We start from the raw sequence: 18,107 nt of genomic DNA, 5'->3' as shown, positions 1-18,107 counted from the left end.
TTTTTGAACATAGAAGCTAGAAATTATGCATCAGATATAAGACTCACAAATGGAAAGACAAACTTAATATACTCTCCATTGTATAGCGAATGCCAAAAGAGCAGTCCCTTCAATTTGGAAATTGGCGTTTAATTTCACTACACCTCATGTTTTATGTTGTCATTCTGTTTGCCTGATGGGGGAGTTGAACTTGAAAACTTCTGCTTGTTAGCCGGGCACACACTTTGCACTTTGTCACTGTTGTGAACTTCATTTATTTAGCAGAAATGGTTCGAAAAGTAAAGAAGCGACTTGATCGAAACCCGCGTCGCAGTGGCCGAGAAATGGCTCGTGAGCTGAACATATCGCAATATTCCATTCCGCAAATATTGAAAAATGAGCCATTGAAATTCCAAAAAGTGCAATAAAGAAAATAGACTCAAAAAAGCCAACGAGTTGCTTCGCTTGGCCGAAAGTGATGAACTGCCGAATTTGGTTTTCTCCGATGAGAAAACATTCGTTGTCCAGAAGTTTGTAAACAAACAAAATGATTGCCAAGGAAGTCAGCTGAAAATGTGCACCTTCGGTTGGCCACCAGAACTCAAGCGCCGGTCATGATGATGGTGTGGGCCGCCATAACAGCCGATGGTCGCTCTCTGCTCGTATTAATCGACCGTGGCATCAGAATAAATGCCGAATATTATCGCGAAAATATTCTGGAGGGTGTATTAAAGCCTTGGCCACGCAAACATTTTGGCGGCAGACCTTGGACATTCCAACAGGACTTAGCACCATCGCACTCAGTGCCACCCAAGAATGGTTACAAAATGATGTTCGTCGCTTCATTTCCAGCGCACAATGGCTACAAAAATCTCCGGATACCAATCCGTTGGACTATTGTGTCTGGAGTATTTTGGAAAGCAAGGTTGGCACTAAAAAATACCAAAGTGTCGATCACCTCAAGCAAGGGCTTCGCCGGAAGTGGGCCAAAGTGCCGCAGAGCAACATTCGGGCAGCGTGTGACGGTTTCATTGGCCGTTTGAAGGCCATACTTCGTGCCAAAGGTGACAAATTCGAACAAATCTAAACTTATTCTAAAATTTAATGTTATTTCCGACATTTTTTGCTTTAATTCAATAAAATTAAAAAAATGGCGTTTGTTTTTGTTGCAGTTTTTTATCTCACCCTGTATTTATACCCTACACCACAAGGTGGTCAGGGTATTATGTCTTTGTGAATTTGTTTGTAACAGGCAAAATGAAACGAGATAGACTCATAATTCCTTTAGATGATCTGCATAGAATCACATTCCGAGTCGATTTATGCATGTCCGTCCGTCCGTCTGTCCATGTATTTTTGTAAACAAAGTACAGTTCGCATTTATTGCCCTATAAAGATGAATTTTGCTCAAATCATTTGTTTGGCCCAAGGACGAACCCTATTGAAATTGGAGATAATCGGTCAAAATTCAGATATAGCTCCCATATATATCTTCGTCCGGTTTGCCTTTTATTGTCCACCAAACGTGTAATATCAGTCTGAATAGTATGGAGTTTTGCACGTACAATCAGATTGGACCTGAAAATAAGTATGCCAAATTTGATCGAAATCGGTTCAGATATAGCTATAGCTCCCATATATATTGTTCATCCGATTTGTTATTTTGGGAAAATATATCAAATACAGCTCAGAAATACATTTGCTAAATTTTATCGAGATCGGTTCAGATTTGGATATAGCTCCCATATATAACTTCGTCCGATTTACCTTGGATTGTGCGCCAAACGTCTAATATTTGCCCAAATTGGATGAAATTTGGCACTTACGGTTCACATATAGCTATAGCTTCCATATATACTGTTCATCCGAATTGTTGTATTTGTTACCCACAGCCATAATATACACTCCGTAACAACGATATTCAGGGAAATATATCAAATACAGCTCAGAAATATCTTTGACAAATTTTATCGAAATCGGTTCCGATTTGGATATAGCTCCCATATATGTTTTTATCCGATTTCAAATTAATTGTGCACCAAATGGGCAATACAAGTCCGAATTTAAAATATACAAATGCTTCGGCATATTTAGTCCACTGAACTTTAAATTATAATTATAATCATAGCGTGTATGATTGAATTCTGCCATAAAAACTTTTAATTGTAATGCGCAGCTCTACTAAATTAGCAAAGTGGTGTAGGGTACCAAAAAGTCGGGCGGGGCCGGGGGGTCGGACTTTCTTTACTAGCTTTTCCATTCCATTTTATATCTAAGACACCCAAATCCTTATTATAAACGCCATAACAATTAAAAATTGTCTTTGCTTACTGGGTTTTTAATGACTCTCGTCTTCGAATAATTCTGATTATTTGGTATGAGTTACATAACCGCTCTGCTGTTGAGCTTTTCACAGACAAATAAGATGAAGAACAACTCAACATCACTGCTGTCAGGTGACTTACACAAAAAAAAAAAAAAAAAAACTTTGAATTAGTCGAAGGATATTTTAGGAGAAACTTTCAAGATTTGGTAGCATATTTTTATTGAAGGATGTAATTTCCGTTTAAAACAAATAATGTGTAATCCTTTGTTTATTAAATAACATACACACTTGTATTCATTGGGATTTGAAAATTATCATCGCGGTCTGCTAACTCCTTACAAACATACTCGGAGGGAGCATTTCTTCGTCTTTGCATTTATATGTCGGAGTCTAAAAAAGTTCTCTTCACAGTTTCCATGAAATTATTTCTCTAACTGTACTAAATTGAGAGATATAAAGCATTTTCATGGCTTCTTTTTTTTCTGCTCGCACATAAAATGGATATTTATTTTGCCGCCAACTATGTTGGCTACAAAACACAAAGTTACTTCTTGTTATTGTTGTTGTTGGCTGGTTTGTTGGTTGGTTCGCTAACTTTCCACTTTGGCGTGTTAAAAGGATAGGTGTACATTTTTTATACCCTCCACCATACTATGGAGGGTATATTAACTTTGTCATTCCGTTTGTAACTCCTCGAAATACTCATATCAGACCCAACAAAGTATATATATTCTTGATCAGCGTAAAATTCTAAGTCGATTTAGCGATGTCCGTCTGTCTGTCTGTCTGTCTGTCTGTCTATCTGTCTGTCTGTCCGTCTGTCTGTCTGTCTGTCTGTCTGTCCGTCTGTCTGTCTGTCTGTTGTAATCACGCTATCTTTCGAATGAATTGAGATAGGTGGCTAAAATTTTGCACACATGTTTATTTTTCCAGTAGGCAGGTTAAGTTCGTAAATGGGCTATGTAGGTCCACGTTTTCATATAGCCCCCATATAACGGTACCTCCCTATATTCGGTATTTTGATGATTTTAGCGACATTATTCACGGGAATTGTTTCAAATTTGGTATTTGAAGTTCAAAATGGATACTACACCCTAAGACGGAAAATTATCCGTGCAGGTCCACGTCTTCGTATAGCCCCCATATAACGGTACCTCCCGATGTTCGGTATTTTGATGATTTTAGCAACATTATTCACGGGAATTGTTTCAAATTTGGTATTTGAAGTTCAAAATGGATACTACACCCTAAGACAGAAAATTGTCTGTGCAGGTCCACGTCTTCATATAGCCCCCATATAACGGTACCTCCCTATATTCGGTATTTTGATGATTTTAGCGACATTATTCACCGGAATTGTTTTGAAATTGGTATTTGATGTTCGTTATGGGAACTACAGTCTGTGACAGAAAATTGTCTGTGCGGGGCCAGGTCTTCGGATAGCCCCCATATAACGGTACCTCCCTATATTCGGTATTTTGATGATTTTAGCTACATTATTCACCGTTTATTTCAAGTTTCGAATTTGAATATGGTAATGGCTTATGAGAGACAATGCCTATGTATGCCCACGTCGTATAGACCCCAAAATAACGGCTATATTCGGTATTTTCAAAATTTTAACAGAATTTTTTAAGGATTTTATTTTTTGAAATTTTCCAAATTCGTTGCAAATGGTGGAGGGTATTAAAAGTTCGGCCCGGCCGAACTTACTGCTTTTTAACTTGTTATGCTTAAGCTTGGAAACTTCACCGTCTTCTGCAGCCTCAGGATTTGATGTTCCGCACAGTTGTGGTTGGTGCAAATTGTTGTTCTACAATTGAATTTTTCGCTGGAAAAAGTAAAGTTATCAGTTGCAAACGGCATCACAATCTGCAAAAAATAAAATTTCAGTTGTTCGGAATGAAAAGGAATGGAGTGTGTGCGTTTTCACATTTTTTTACTTTTTATTTTTTGGCTTTATAGATTACATTGAGTAGCAGATACATATCTAGGACTATTGAAACCACTCGCTGTCAAATGGACACATGTGCACGACCTTTTTTTGGAGGATTCCACTTTTTGTGTTGATAACAAAACGAAGTAATATTTCAGCAATAAGTTTCAATGAACATTACTCGAAAGAAAAATAGAAAACTTCTGAAGATATTATGTCAAAATATAGAAAATCGACTGTTAGTTTATTGGCCACACATACTGAAACATACCAGACCATCTGCAAAAACCTAAATCCCCATGTAATCCAGATTCCCAAATATTTGTTTGATAAAAGGAAATTACAGACTTACCATCCAGTCGTGTGGGGCCATCCATCCAGTCGTGTGGTTGCAAGGCATTACATACAGTTTCTGCTCTGGAACAAATTGGCCTTCAGTTCCTCAGGAATGGGTGCACGGCAAATTCCGAAATTCGCACGATAATTGTACGAAAAGTACTAAAACTCATTTCGAATCATGTGAATGGTTAGAGCTCAAAACTTGAAATTTGCAGTGGGAATCAAGGTAGAGGAGTAGAGTCGATGTAAGGAGGTACTTACGGAAATTGGAAATTTATATTCCTATAGGATCGGGATATAAGAGGATTTCGAAGTTTGTACGTATGTACACGAAAAATAATAACTTGTACTAAATTTGGTACAATTTCGATTTGGGTGAACCCACAGAACTGGAATACTGAACTTTAGAAATAAGACTATTGCATTCTAGGACTGATGAACGTAGATAGTTTTGGAAATTCGTACTTATGGTACTAAATTTTGTACAATTAAAATTTTTTGGGATAACCAATAGAGTTGAAATTCTAAAAATTCAGAAAGGAGATTACTATTGCATTGTAGAATTGAGGAATATAGAAAGTTATGGAAAATCGAACTCATGTGTTCGAATTGGTACTAAATTTGGTACTATTTTTAATTTGGGTAAACCAATAGAGTTGAAATGGTGAAAAAAGATTTATTTTGGATAATGTATGTTGTTAAGATAATTCTCCCTTAAGAGTATTTAATGGTAGTAAATTTGGTAGAATTTGAATTTGGGTGAACCAATAGAGCCGATATCCAAATAATAATACTGTTGGAGTGTAGGATTGGGATATCTCGGTAGTTTTGGAAATTCGTACTTATATATATACTTAAATGTACTTAATGAAGTACAATTTGTATTTGGGCGAACCAACTGGAATAGAATTCTAAAATTTGAAATTGGGAGTGTAGGATTGGGGTATGTAGGAAATTTTGAAAATTCGTACTTATGTATACTAACTTCAAATACGAAATTTGGAACGATTCCGTTAAATAATGCCGCTAAAATCATCAAAATACCGAATATCGGGAGGTACCGTTATATGGGGGCTATACGAAGACGTGGACCTGCACAGATAATTTTCTGTCTTAGGCTGTAGTATCCATTACGAACTTCAAATGCCAAATTTGAAACAATTCCGGTGAATAATGTCGCTAAAATCATCAAAATACCGAATATCGGGAGGTACCGTTATATGGGGGCTATATGATAACTTGGACCTACATGGCAAACAAACTTAACCTGCCTACTGGCAAAATATACACGTGTGCAAAATTTTAGTCTTCTATCTCAATTTGTTCGAAAGATAGCCTGATTTTACGCTGATCAAGAATATATATACTTTGCTGGGTCTGACATGAGTAGTTGGAGGAGTTACAAACGGAATGACAAAATTAATATACCCTCCATAGAATGGTGGAGGGTATAAAAAGTACTATATTTGATACAATTTGGCTTTGGGTGAACAGAAAATGCCTCAAATCTGAGATTTGGTATTAGGCTCGCTGGTAGCTTGGACATATGGAGGTGGTTTCGGAAATGTGTACTATAATTGTACGTAATTGTATATTTGGTATTGGATGAAGGGGATAGAGACTTTAACTGTACGAAAAGAACTAAATGTTACTAAATTGATATTGGGTGAAAGGATAGAGATGAACTCTCGAAATTTGATATGGATGTCGCTCTTGGGGTCTACACTTGAGAGGAGAAAATGGTTTCGAAAATTCGTACTATGAGAGTACGAAAAGTGCAAAATGTCTCAAAATGTGCCGTTGGATGTTGGGATAGAGATGGAATTCTGAAATTGGATATCTTGCTATATAAAGTGAAGAGAAGGAAGTGGTTTTGGACATGAGTAGTACGAAAAGTATGGCAATAAATTTGAGATTTGATCTTAGGATAGAGCCGGAATTCTGAAATTTGACTGTTGTTATAAAGTTTTGAGAGAAGGATGTGGATTTAAGAACGCGTACTATGAATGGAGCTTGAATCCAGAAATTTGATATGGAGGCCACTGTTGGTTTCTAGGATTTAAATTTTTTATGAAAATAAGTTGAAATAGTTTTGACCAGAAAAATTGGATTTGAAAACATAATGCAAAGGTTCAACTAATGTGCTCTTCGGTAAACTTCACGACGAATTTCAAAATATTTTTGGTGCAAAAAAATATTAATTTTTCGATTATCCTTTTCGATAAAATTCGATGTATGAAGTTTTGTTTTGAAATTGTTTCCATGAAATAATGAACATTGTGTGCATTTGAGTACTAAAATGAACTGGTGGAACGAATCTAAAATTAAAAACCCTCAGTTCTTTACAGTCCCTTTTTTTAAAATATGGTTAAAACTCCCTTTAAAAAGGATCGAAGTAAGTCAAAATACTTTGAAAATGTATTTTTCATAAAAATCTACTATTGGTCTAAAAAGACATCAAAAGTCTAAATCCTACCTAAAGACCAGCAGTTTATGTATATTAACAAGTAAAAAAAGCTCTAAGTTCCGCACTGCCGAATACTCTCCACCATTTGGAAAGAATTTGGCAATTTTCAAAAAAATAAAATCCGTTAAAAATTCTGTTAAAATCATAAAAATTCCGAATGTAGCCGTCATAGTAGGATCTAAACGACGAAGTGAATCTGCATAGGCAAATTTTGTCATAAGCCATTACAATATTCAAATTCGAAATTTGCAAAAAAAAAAAAAACAATTAAAAAAGCTATAAGTTCGGCCGGGCCGAACTTTGAATACCCTCCACCATTTGGTACAAATTTGGCAATTTTCAAAAAAATAAAATCCGTTAAAAATTCTCTTAAAATCATAAAAATACCGAATGTAGCCGTTATTTTAAGGTCTATACTACGACGTAAACCTGAGCAGGCAACTCTTGTCATAAGCGAATCTTGAAAAAAATCAATAAATAATGTATATCATACTGAATATAGGGAGGAACCATTATACGAAGACGTGGACCTGCACCGACAATTTTCTGGCTTAGGCTGTAGTATACATTACGAACTTCAAATACCAAATTTGAAACTAGTCCGGTGAATAATGTCGCCAACATCATCAAAATACCGAATATCGGGAGGTATCGTTCAATGGGGCTATACGAAGATGTGGGCCTGCACAGACAATTTTCTGTCTAAGGATATAGTGTTTATTACGAACTTCAAACACCAAATTTGAAACAATTCCTGTGAATAATGTCGCTAAAATCATCAAAATACCGAATATCGGGAGGTACCGTTATATTGGGGCTATACGTGGACCTACATGGCCCATTTTCAATACCAAGAGTCCTGGAGACTTAATATACATTTGAGAAAAATTGTATTAATCCACTTCATTTCGTTCGGAAGTTAGAGTGATTTCCACAGACGGATCGACAGGCAGACGGACCGGCAACATAGAATTTTATGCTGATCAAAAATATATATTCTATGTGTGATCTAAAATGTATATTTCGAGGTGTTAAAAAACGGAATGAAAAAACTTAATATAACCTTCATACTATGGCGGAGGGTATAAAAACACATTTTAAAGTTTTCAATGGAGACATTATCCCTTCCCTCAAAAACATGTAGCTCCATAGTCCATAAAATGTCTATATATTTCGAAAATTATCAGATCAGATTATGAATATATTCAAGGTTTTTTTTTCCAAGAGAATTGGATGAATTCGTAATTATGGATTGAATTCAATTTTTGGTTTGAAATTGACTTTGAATTGAGTTTTTTAAAGTTTTCCATCCACCATGATCGAGAGTATTGAAAGCTACGATCTGCTTTCAATACTCTCTATCATAATTTAAAAAAAAAATTGGACCGATAGAAAATTTCTAATTTTTGTGAAATATGGACCATATATATATACCAATATATGTATGTCATGAATTGAAATCCATCAACCTATATCCTCTTTTCCGTCCTTCGTACTTGACTCTCGTTAATAATCGAAAGTATACGTATTTGTACAACCTACATTACTGTATATTTTTTATTCCTTTATTTTCATCTTAAACGAGTTACATCGAGAGATTATTGTCCGTATTTATCTTTGAGAGAGAGAGAGAGAGAGCAAAAATACCTCGTTAAAGATTGTAGCTGATTTTGTTGTTGCTTATATAAACAATAAGTATGTAATCAGCAATGTTGTAAGTAACGTATTCAAATATTTACAAAGAAAAGCGCAAAACCAATCCAATCAGTAAATGGTCCATGGATAAAAAGGCAATTTTTAAGGCAAACAAATGTTTGGACTTCGATACCAGGGGTGCAGTAAAATTGTGTGTATGGAATATTGACTTTTTTGTTTCGTGTGCTGACAAAAAAATATTTATATTGGATTTTTAAATAAAACGAGATCATTGAGCAACAAAGTGAGTAGATCAAAATCTCGAGGGTGGAAAATTCCTAGTGGGGATGAAAACCCTTAGTTCCAACAGGCAGTTTTAGACCTTTTTATACCCTCCACCATAGTATGGAGGGTATATTAAGTTTGTCATTCCGTTTGTAAGACCTCGAAATATACATTTTAGACTCCATAGACTCCATATTCTTGATCATGTCGATTTAGCGATGACCTGAAGTAGGTTGATAAAATTTTACTCAAATGTGTATTATGTCTGCAGGACTTTTGGTATTGAACATGGGATATGTAGGTCCACATCTTCGTATAGCCCCCATATAACGGTATCCCCCGATATTCGGTATTTTGATGATTTTAGAGATATTATTTACAGGAACTATTTCAAATTTGGTATTTGAATTCCGTAATATATACTACATCCTAAGGCAGAAAATTGTCTGTGCAGGTCCACGTCTTCGTGTAGCCCCAAATAATGGTACCCCCGATATTCGGAATTTTGATGATTTTAGAGATATTATTTACCGGAACTATTTCAAATTTGGTATTTGAATTTCGTAATGAATACTACATCCTAAAGCAGAAAATTATCTGTGCAGGTCCTCGTCTTCGTATAGTTCCCATATAACGGTATCCCCCGATATTCGGTATATTGATGATTTTAGCGACACTATTCTCCGAAATTGTTTCAAATTTGGTATTTGAAGTTCGAAATAGATACTACAGCTTAAGGCAGAAAATTGTCTATGCAGGTCCAGGTCTGCGTATAGCTCCTATATAACGGTACCTCCCTCCCTATGTGCGGTATGTTGGCTGCATTATTCACCGTTATTTCATTGCCTATGTAGGTGCACATCGTACAGGCCCTAATATAACGGATATTCGGTATTTTTCAAATATTGAAAGAATTTTTGGCAAATTTTAATTTTTAAATGGTGGAGGGTATTCAAAGTTCGACCCGGCTGAACTTACAGCCTTTTTACTTGTTGGTACTCATCACTTTTAGTACTCATCACTTTTTATCAAATCTTCATACATACATTGCACTATGGGACCGATGACACGTATTTGGGAGGTATAAGAGGGCTGTACGAAGACGTGAACCTGCACAGACAATTTTATGTCATAGACTGTAGTTTTCATTACGAACTTCAAATACCAAATTTGAAACATTTCCGATGAATAATGTCGCTAAAATCATCAAAACACCGAAAATAGGAAGGTACAATTATATGGGGGCTATACCAAAACGTACTGCACTACGTTCACAAGCTAGAGTGATTTCCACAGACGGACAGATGGCCGATATAGAATTGTATGCTGATCAAAAACATATATATAGGGTTGCCCATATTCGACGGACCCATCTGGCAACGCCATAACTTTTGACAGAGATGTCACATCGCTTAATGACATACCGCGTTTGAAGCGTCAGTCCAACCAGATTTTTACCATGAACCAATACCCGCCACGCGAGCGCTCTGAAATAGTTGAAAATTGTGAAAACTCAATGTGCTTTTAAAACATTAAAAAATGTGAGAAGTGCGCCTTCTAAGAACACCATTAAGCGTTTATACGAAAAATTTTCGTCTGGTAAGGCTCTTTCTAATCCGAAGAGGCCGTATAAACGTCGACCAAGGCGATCGGCCGAGAATATCGCTGCCGTACGAGCCCCAAGAACATCCCAAAAACGCTGTTCTCAGCAGTTGGGCATGGCTCGGTCCACTTTACAACGGATTTTTCGCATTGATTTGCATTTGTTCCCGTACACAATTCAATTGACGCAAAAAATGTTGCCTGCGGACAAGCCTCGTCGATTGGAATGGGCAACCCTGTACTTTGTGAGGTCTAAAATGTATAATTCAAGGTGTTACAAACGGAAAGACAACCCTCCATACTATGGTGGAGGGTATAAAAATCACTTTTATTTATTCCATTACACACGTGACCGCATATGCCAAGTGGAAACCACTTGTCTTGTATTAATTAAATATTGCTATAACATTCATAATTTGTTTTCCTAATTGTGATATTTTTCATCGTTTTCGGATTACACCATTCATTTCTGCACACCCTGTATAGATACAAACATATTGTAATCACATCTATCTATTCTCTCTTTCTTTCCCTCGGTTACGTGGAAAAAAGTCTTTACCGTACCATGGAGATGATAAATACACAACAAAACATAATCCTTGTAACACCCATGAACTTCTTAGCCTTAGCCTTTGCCTTGTTTGTGTTGTTCCAGTTATTTTGGCCATTCTGAGTTTCTGCGCCATTGGGCAAAATTTAAATACGAACAAATCATCCGTAAAAGATTGTTGTACTTCAAATACAAATATGAGGCTTTCTGCTATTTATGTCATGTTTAAAAAAAAGACCTAGGGTTATACTTTAAGCTCACAGCCTCAGGGAGGAGGGAACTGAGAAATACTGGGAAGTTCAATTTCAACCTAACTTAAGTATAAAATTATAATAATTTTTAAGTTGATATACATTCCATTATATGGTATGACTCAAATCATTTTTATAAAATATATATTATTTATTATTATACATATATAATATATATTAAACATTTCTATTTCTTAGGTAAGTCCAGTCACTTTTATCAAAGTGAGATAAAAAGAGAGAGGAATGGAATGGTAAGTTTTTTTATTCATGTACGGCAATGAATAAAAAATGGTTAAGCAATTACTAAATAAAATATAATTTAAGGGTTAATTAATTTTTTTTAAACTATTGGTATCGATTTTTTGCTTTTTTGAAAACAAATAATTTCTTATTCCGATACAATGTCATACATTAATGGCCACAAATCATGGTATCATTAAGATAAGATCTGAAATAATAAAGGTTATGACCCACACACAGATTTCGATATCGATGAAAGGACAAGCAGCCCTGTAATGTCCCCCCTAACTATATTAGAATCCATAAGAATAATTCAGTGACTACGATTTGGCTAAGTTAGATTAGTTTCAGTAGTACTTAAGGGACATTTTTTAAGTAAACAAGTTAAAAAATCTTAGTGGGTTTTGCCGACAGATCTACACCCTCAGCGCATGTTCGATTTTTTTTTAATTTATTTAGCAGGACTGGGCCAATATTGTCCATTTCGTATCGGACCTTAATAAATATGATATAAATATTGTGACGTGCCAGGTTTGAAAATGTTAAAATGTGCATGAGGTACCAGATATATTCGACCGAAGTATAATACAGATAAAATTATTTGTATCGACAAAATTACAAAAACATCGAACATATATATCCAGTTTTAAGCAAAAAACAGGTTTCAGGTTCTGGTTTAGAGATATATTTAGATATAGGAAGTTGTAAAGAATCGCTGACTTGTTTCGCAAGTTAAGACCGATAAAAGTTTTGAAAATTCTGATCCTTTGTGCGTGAGGTATCCGAAGGAGTTCGCAGATATATATCATCTTCACAACAGATCTTGTGTTAGCAAAAATGTTTGTATGTGTGAAATAGAAAGAGAGAAGGAGTTGGATACTTGTTTCGCTTTCTTTGAGCGTTTTGTGTTTTCAAATCTTGAACCCTATGTAGGGGAGGTACCGGAAGGAATGGTCCGATCTCTACCATCTTTATAACAGATCATGTGTTAATGGAAATATTGAAATATACCAAGTCTGAATGGAAACAGATATTAATTACAAGTATTATGAGCTTCGTTGATATTCAAAATTTTAACCCCTTGTGGGGGAGGTACCAGGAGGAGTGGACTGATATATCTCATCTTCACAGCAGATCTTGTGATAGTAGAAATATTGGGACGAGCGATTTTAAGATCGCTTTGGTTATTCAAAACTTTGAAAATTTTGACCCTTTGTGGTAGAGATACTTGATGGTGTGGACCGATATTGTTCAATCTCGCACCTGACTTAGCACTGATGCAAATATTAGGCTTTGCAAAGTTAGACAAAAATCGGATTATAATTTCTGTATCGGTGCAGTAAAATATTTTTTTTGAAAACTGTCATTACCCATCTCCGAACTGGATCTAAGTTTGATAATAATATTACGATGTACCAAGTTTGTACTAAATCGGATACTCCCTTCGAGAGATCGACTTCAAATGTCCTGAAACGAATTTGGTCCAAAGAGACCTAAGGTGTAAAACCGTAATTTGGATGAGGCACGTTTGGGCCCGGATCTTGAACCCGGACATGCGGGTCAAAAATCTGAGGTCGCGGAAAAAATAGATTCCCGGATTCAGGGTAAAAATACCTATCTCTGGAAAAAAAATCGAAAAAAAAGAAGTTTTTACTAAACTAGCGGATAGGCATTGTCATAAGCTTTCAAACGATATCTATATTGCATGCGGGTGAGTTAATCCTGGTCTCGCCCGGGTCTTGAACCCGGACATTCGGGTCAAAAATCTGGGGTCCCGGAAAAATTGTTTCTCGGCATCAGGGTAAAAATACCTATCTCTGAAAAAAAATTCGAAAAAACGAAGAGTTTTTACTATAATATAGTTGTTCCCAAATAATATGTACCCTCTCTAGCCATATGGCTGAGGGGTATAAAAATCACGGTTGTGATTTCTCACTTCAACTCACGTGTTCGATCAACGCTTGTTCTGAACAAAAAACAAGTAAAGAAGCTGTAAGTTCGGCCGGGCCGAACTTTTAATACCCTCCACCATTTGGTACAAATTTGGCAATTTCCAAAAAAATAAATAAATAAAATAAAAAAATCCTTTAAAAATTCTGTTAAAATCTTAAAAATACCGAATGTCTATACGACGACGTATACCTGCATAGGCAACTTTTGTCATAAGTTATTAAAACATTTAAATGCGAAACTTGAAGAAAAATTTGTTTATATTGTAGCTAAAATCATCAAAATACCGAATATAGGGGGTACCGTTATATGGGGGCTATACGAAGACGTGGACCTGCACAGACAATTTTCTGGCATGGGCTGAAGTATCCATTACGAACTTCAAATGCGAAATTTAAAACAATCCCGGTAAATAATGTCGCTAAAATCATCAAAATACCGAATATCAGGGGGTACGGTATATGGGGCCTATACGAAGACGTGAACCTACATGGTCCATTTTCTGTTCTCTGCTGCAGTATCTATTACGAACTTCAAATACCAAATTTGGGACGGTTCCGTTAAATAATGTCGCTAAAATCATCAAAATACCGAATATCGGGGGGTACCGTTATATGGGGGCTATATGAAAACTTGGACCTACATGACCCATTTACGAACTTAACCTGCCTACTGGCAAAATATACATGTGTGCAAAATTTTAGCCTTCTATCTTAATTCGTTCGAAAGATAGCGTGATTACAACAGACAGACGGACAGACAGACAGACGGACATGGCTAAATCGTCTTAGAATTTTACGCTGATCAAGAATATATATACTTTGTTGGGTCTGACGTGAGTATTTCGAGGAGTTACAAACGGAATGACAAAATTAATATACCCTCCATAGTATGGTGGAGGGTATAAAAACGTTCATGTTTGATTACACGAATGCGATCTTCCCTTGAAGATCAAACCAAACGATTTGCATCAACAAAAATCATGTAAGACACCAAATATGAATGAGTTATTCCTACTCGTTGCAGCCGTCTGCATGGCTCATGCGATTACAATTTACCCACCTAATTATTAAATGAACTTTTCTGGGGAAATCCAACAATTCCATGGTATTTTTGAGGGAACTAAAACAACAATATTTTAAATTGAAAGTTGGCCACACACCAAACTGGCAACACTGTCAAATTATTGGTTACATTTTTATTCAACTGTTGTATGTTGTGGATTTTGTGGACGCCAGTCACTGAGAGAAAGAGACAATTTCTTGCTCGCTCGCTCTCAACCACTCTCCCCCATGGTGTTCTCACAGAAGCCGACCAACACAATCCACACTCAATTCAAATGAATGCCGTTCAACGGCAGCAGCAGCAGAGCCAAAACAAATTACTCACGAAATCCATCTCTTCTCTTTGTGATGGACTTGATTTGTTTGTATTTGTATTTTTGACGCACAAGTTGAAACACGTCGTGCCGCGGCGGAGTGAATAGAGAATAAAAAAATTAAAAATTCATAATAAAAATAAACGGAAATTGAATTGTAGTCGGATAAAATAATAATATTTAGGAAATCTTTGTGAAAGCTGTCAAAAAAAAGGAAAAAATATAAAAACGCACAAAAGCCAATGTGTTTAAAATTATTTTAACAACAAAAGCACCATCACCTCAAAATCATCAGCTATAGCCGCGAAGCATGAAAAATTTCCAATAAAATTCTGAAACGGAAAAAAAGTAATAACATCAAAACGACAAACAAATTAATAACAACAAATAAAATCGAAATCAAATGTTCGCCTTTGTGTGAAATTTCAAGTGAGTGTCGCCTCTGTCTGTCAGTCATTCTGAATATCTGAAAAAAAGAAGAAAATAATAAATAAAACAGCCGTCTTGTCAACAAAGCACAAAAATTGCGATTAAAATCTATAGCGTCAAATCTTCCAAAGCAAAAAAAGTATCCTCCATTAGCTGAAACCAAAGCAAAACCGGCATACAATCTCATAATCTCTGAAAATAGGCGTCTGAAACCTAAAATAAATTCCAGTGTTAAAATTTTGTAAAATAAATTGGTGAAGCGAAACAAATCTCAATTGCTACAAAGAAAAAAAAAAAAAATAAATAAAGCAAAAATGTAAGAAAATTGTGATTAAAAGGGAATGTAACAAAACATACATGAGAGATGACATCCCAAAATGTGAAGAAATGATTCGAAACAAGAAAAACAAAAAAAAAAAAAAAATTGTGTTGGGTGGCTGGCTGGCAGACTGGATGGATGCTGCTGTACCAGACCAGTTCAGCCAGCATGTTTCCCATTTGGAAACAAACAAAAAAGAGTCATAGAATGAATTGAAGCTCCTCGTACACATGTTTTTGCCATCCCCGTTTTCGTTTTCCTCTGTTTGTCTGCGTTTTAAGATTTAATTTTGCTCTTGCCACCAGACAGACGCACACACAAAAAGCCACACATCGCGTTGTTATTGGGGGAAAATTCTAAAGCTAACATTTGTGAAAAAATATATAAAAATAGAATATCTGCCATTCTCTTAATTCATCCGGCCCAAAAGAAAGAAGAATGAATGACACAGACGACAACACGAAACAAAGAATAAAAGAATACATGCCCTGTCTGCCTAACGCGGCTGCGACGCGTTTTTCAGTTTTTGACAACAGCCTAGCAATGCAGCAAAACAGACATCGTCGACAGACAGGAGGCAAGCAGGCAGGCATCCTCTTCTGCTTGTCATTGATGGATGAATATTGTGTTGTTTTTCGCGGTTTTCATATTTTATGTTGCTAAAAATGAGAATCGAATTGTGTAAATGTAAAGCGAACGAATGAAACAAAATAAAATGAAAATGTGTGTATAAAAACAACAGGATACCAAAGCAAAGATGAGAGAAAGCAACAACTACTAAAAAAACAGTGATGGAAACAAAGCGAGTGGAAATTTTAAAATAAAATTTTATTTTAAGATGGTTTGCATGACATGTGTTTTTTAACATCCCCCAAAGAAGCTGCGACATCGGTGACACCAGGTTTCAAGGCTCCGGAGAGTTGCTATATGACTTCTACCAGAACAATACTTGTCGGATTGTATCACAGCCCACATGCATTGAATTAATGCAAATCCTATTTTCATACCCCTTACCATAATATTAGGTTCATCATTCCGTTTGTAACTCATCGAAATAATAGACCTAATAAAGGATATATATTCATGATCAGCTTAAAATTCTAAGATTTAGTCCCTTCCGCCCCCTGTCCGTCTGTTGTAATAACGCTAGAATCAAAACGAATTAAGATAGAAAGCTAAACTTTTGCACAGGTCAGTCTTTTTTGTCAGCAGACAGGTCAAGTTCGAAGATGGGCTATATCGGTCCACGATATCGTATAGCCCCATATAACGGTAGCTCCCGATATTTGGTATTTTAATGACTGTAGCCAAAATTTTCAGTGAAATTGTCTGAAAATCCACACAAGAAGTTCCTTCTGAGTACTTTGCCACTTGGAAGAGAATTGTCTATTTTGGTTCAAGATAACGTATAGCCCCCATATAACGATATCTTCCAATATTCGGTATTTTGAGTTTTTTTGGCGACATTTTATTTTATCAGAATTACGTTAAATTTTGTATTTAAAGTTCGTAGTGGGTACAACAACCTATGACGGAGAATTGTCTATGTTGGTCCAGGTCTACATATAGCCAACACACAACGGTACCTTCCTTTATCCCGTATTTAGATAGTATTAGCGACAACGATTTAGAATAGGAAGCTGAAAAGATCAGTCTTTTGTCAAGTTCGAAGATTTGCTACATCGGCCCATGATATCATATAGGCCCCATATAACGGTACACCCCCGATATTCGGTATTTTGATTACTATAGCCAAATTATTCAGTGGAATTGTCTGAAAATTCACGCAAGTAGTTCCTTCTGAGTACTTTACCCCCTAAAAGAGAATTGTCTTAATAGGTTCAAAATATCGTATAGTCCCCATATAACGATATCTCCCAATATTCGGTATTTTGATGATTTGTGCGACTTTATTTACCGGAATTGTTTCAAATTTCGTATTTGAAGATCTAAATGGGTAATAGGAGTTCAGGTGCGAAAATGGACAATTTCGACTCTCTCAAAAATGTAACTCTCATAAAATGCTTAATAATCGTCCGATTCATACACCCCAAAATCTGGTGTGAAGTTGGAATATATCTGCCCGCTACTTCTGTTACTTCATCCACAAAGGGGACAAAATTGTTAATAACGAAAAAAGGTTAAATGTGAAATAATCATTCGATTCTATCTAAACTTTAAACATTAAAAAAAAAACAAAAATCCATGAGTTTCAGGACTTAGTTTAATATCTGAAGATTACTTCATGTAAATTTTAACTGCTACTGCCCCTCATTTGCTGCATATGCTTAGTCCAATTTTGGCATAATCTTTTCAATTTTTCGGCCGGTATCTTACGAATAAGTACCTGGAATACTTGGGCTTTAATATAGCCAAAAAAACCTAAAGGCATTAAATAGCAGGATTAACTGGGCCCGAATG

Source organism: Musca domestica, unplaced genomic scaffold, assembly GCF_030504385.1.
Source record: "Musca domestica strain aabys unplaced genomic scaffold, Musca_domestica.polishedcontigs.V.1.1 183, whole genome shotgun sequence".
NCBI classification, from domain to species: Eukaryota; Metazoa; Arthropoda; class Insecta; order Diptera; family Muscidae; genus Musca; species Musca domestica.
The sequence above is the reverse complement of the archived record's forward strand: the minus strand, read 5'-3'. Positions refer to the sequence as shown.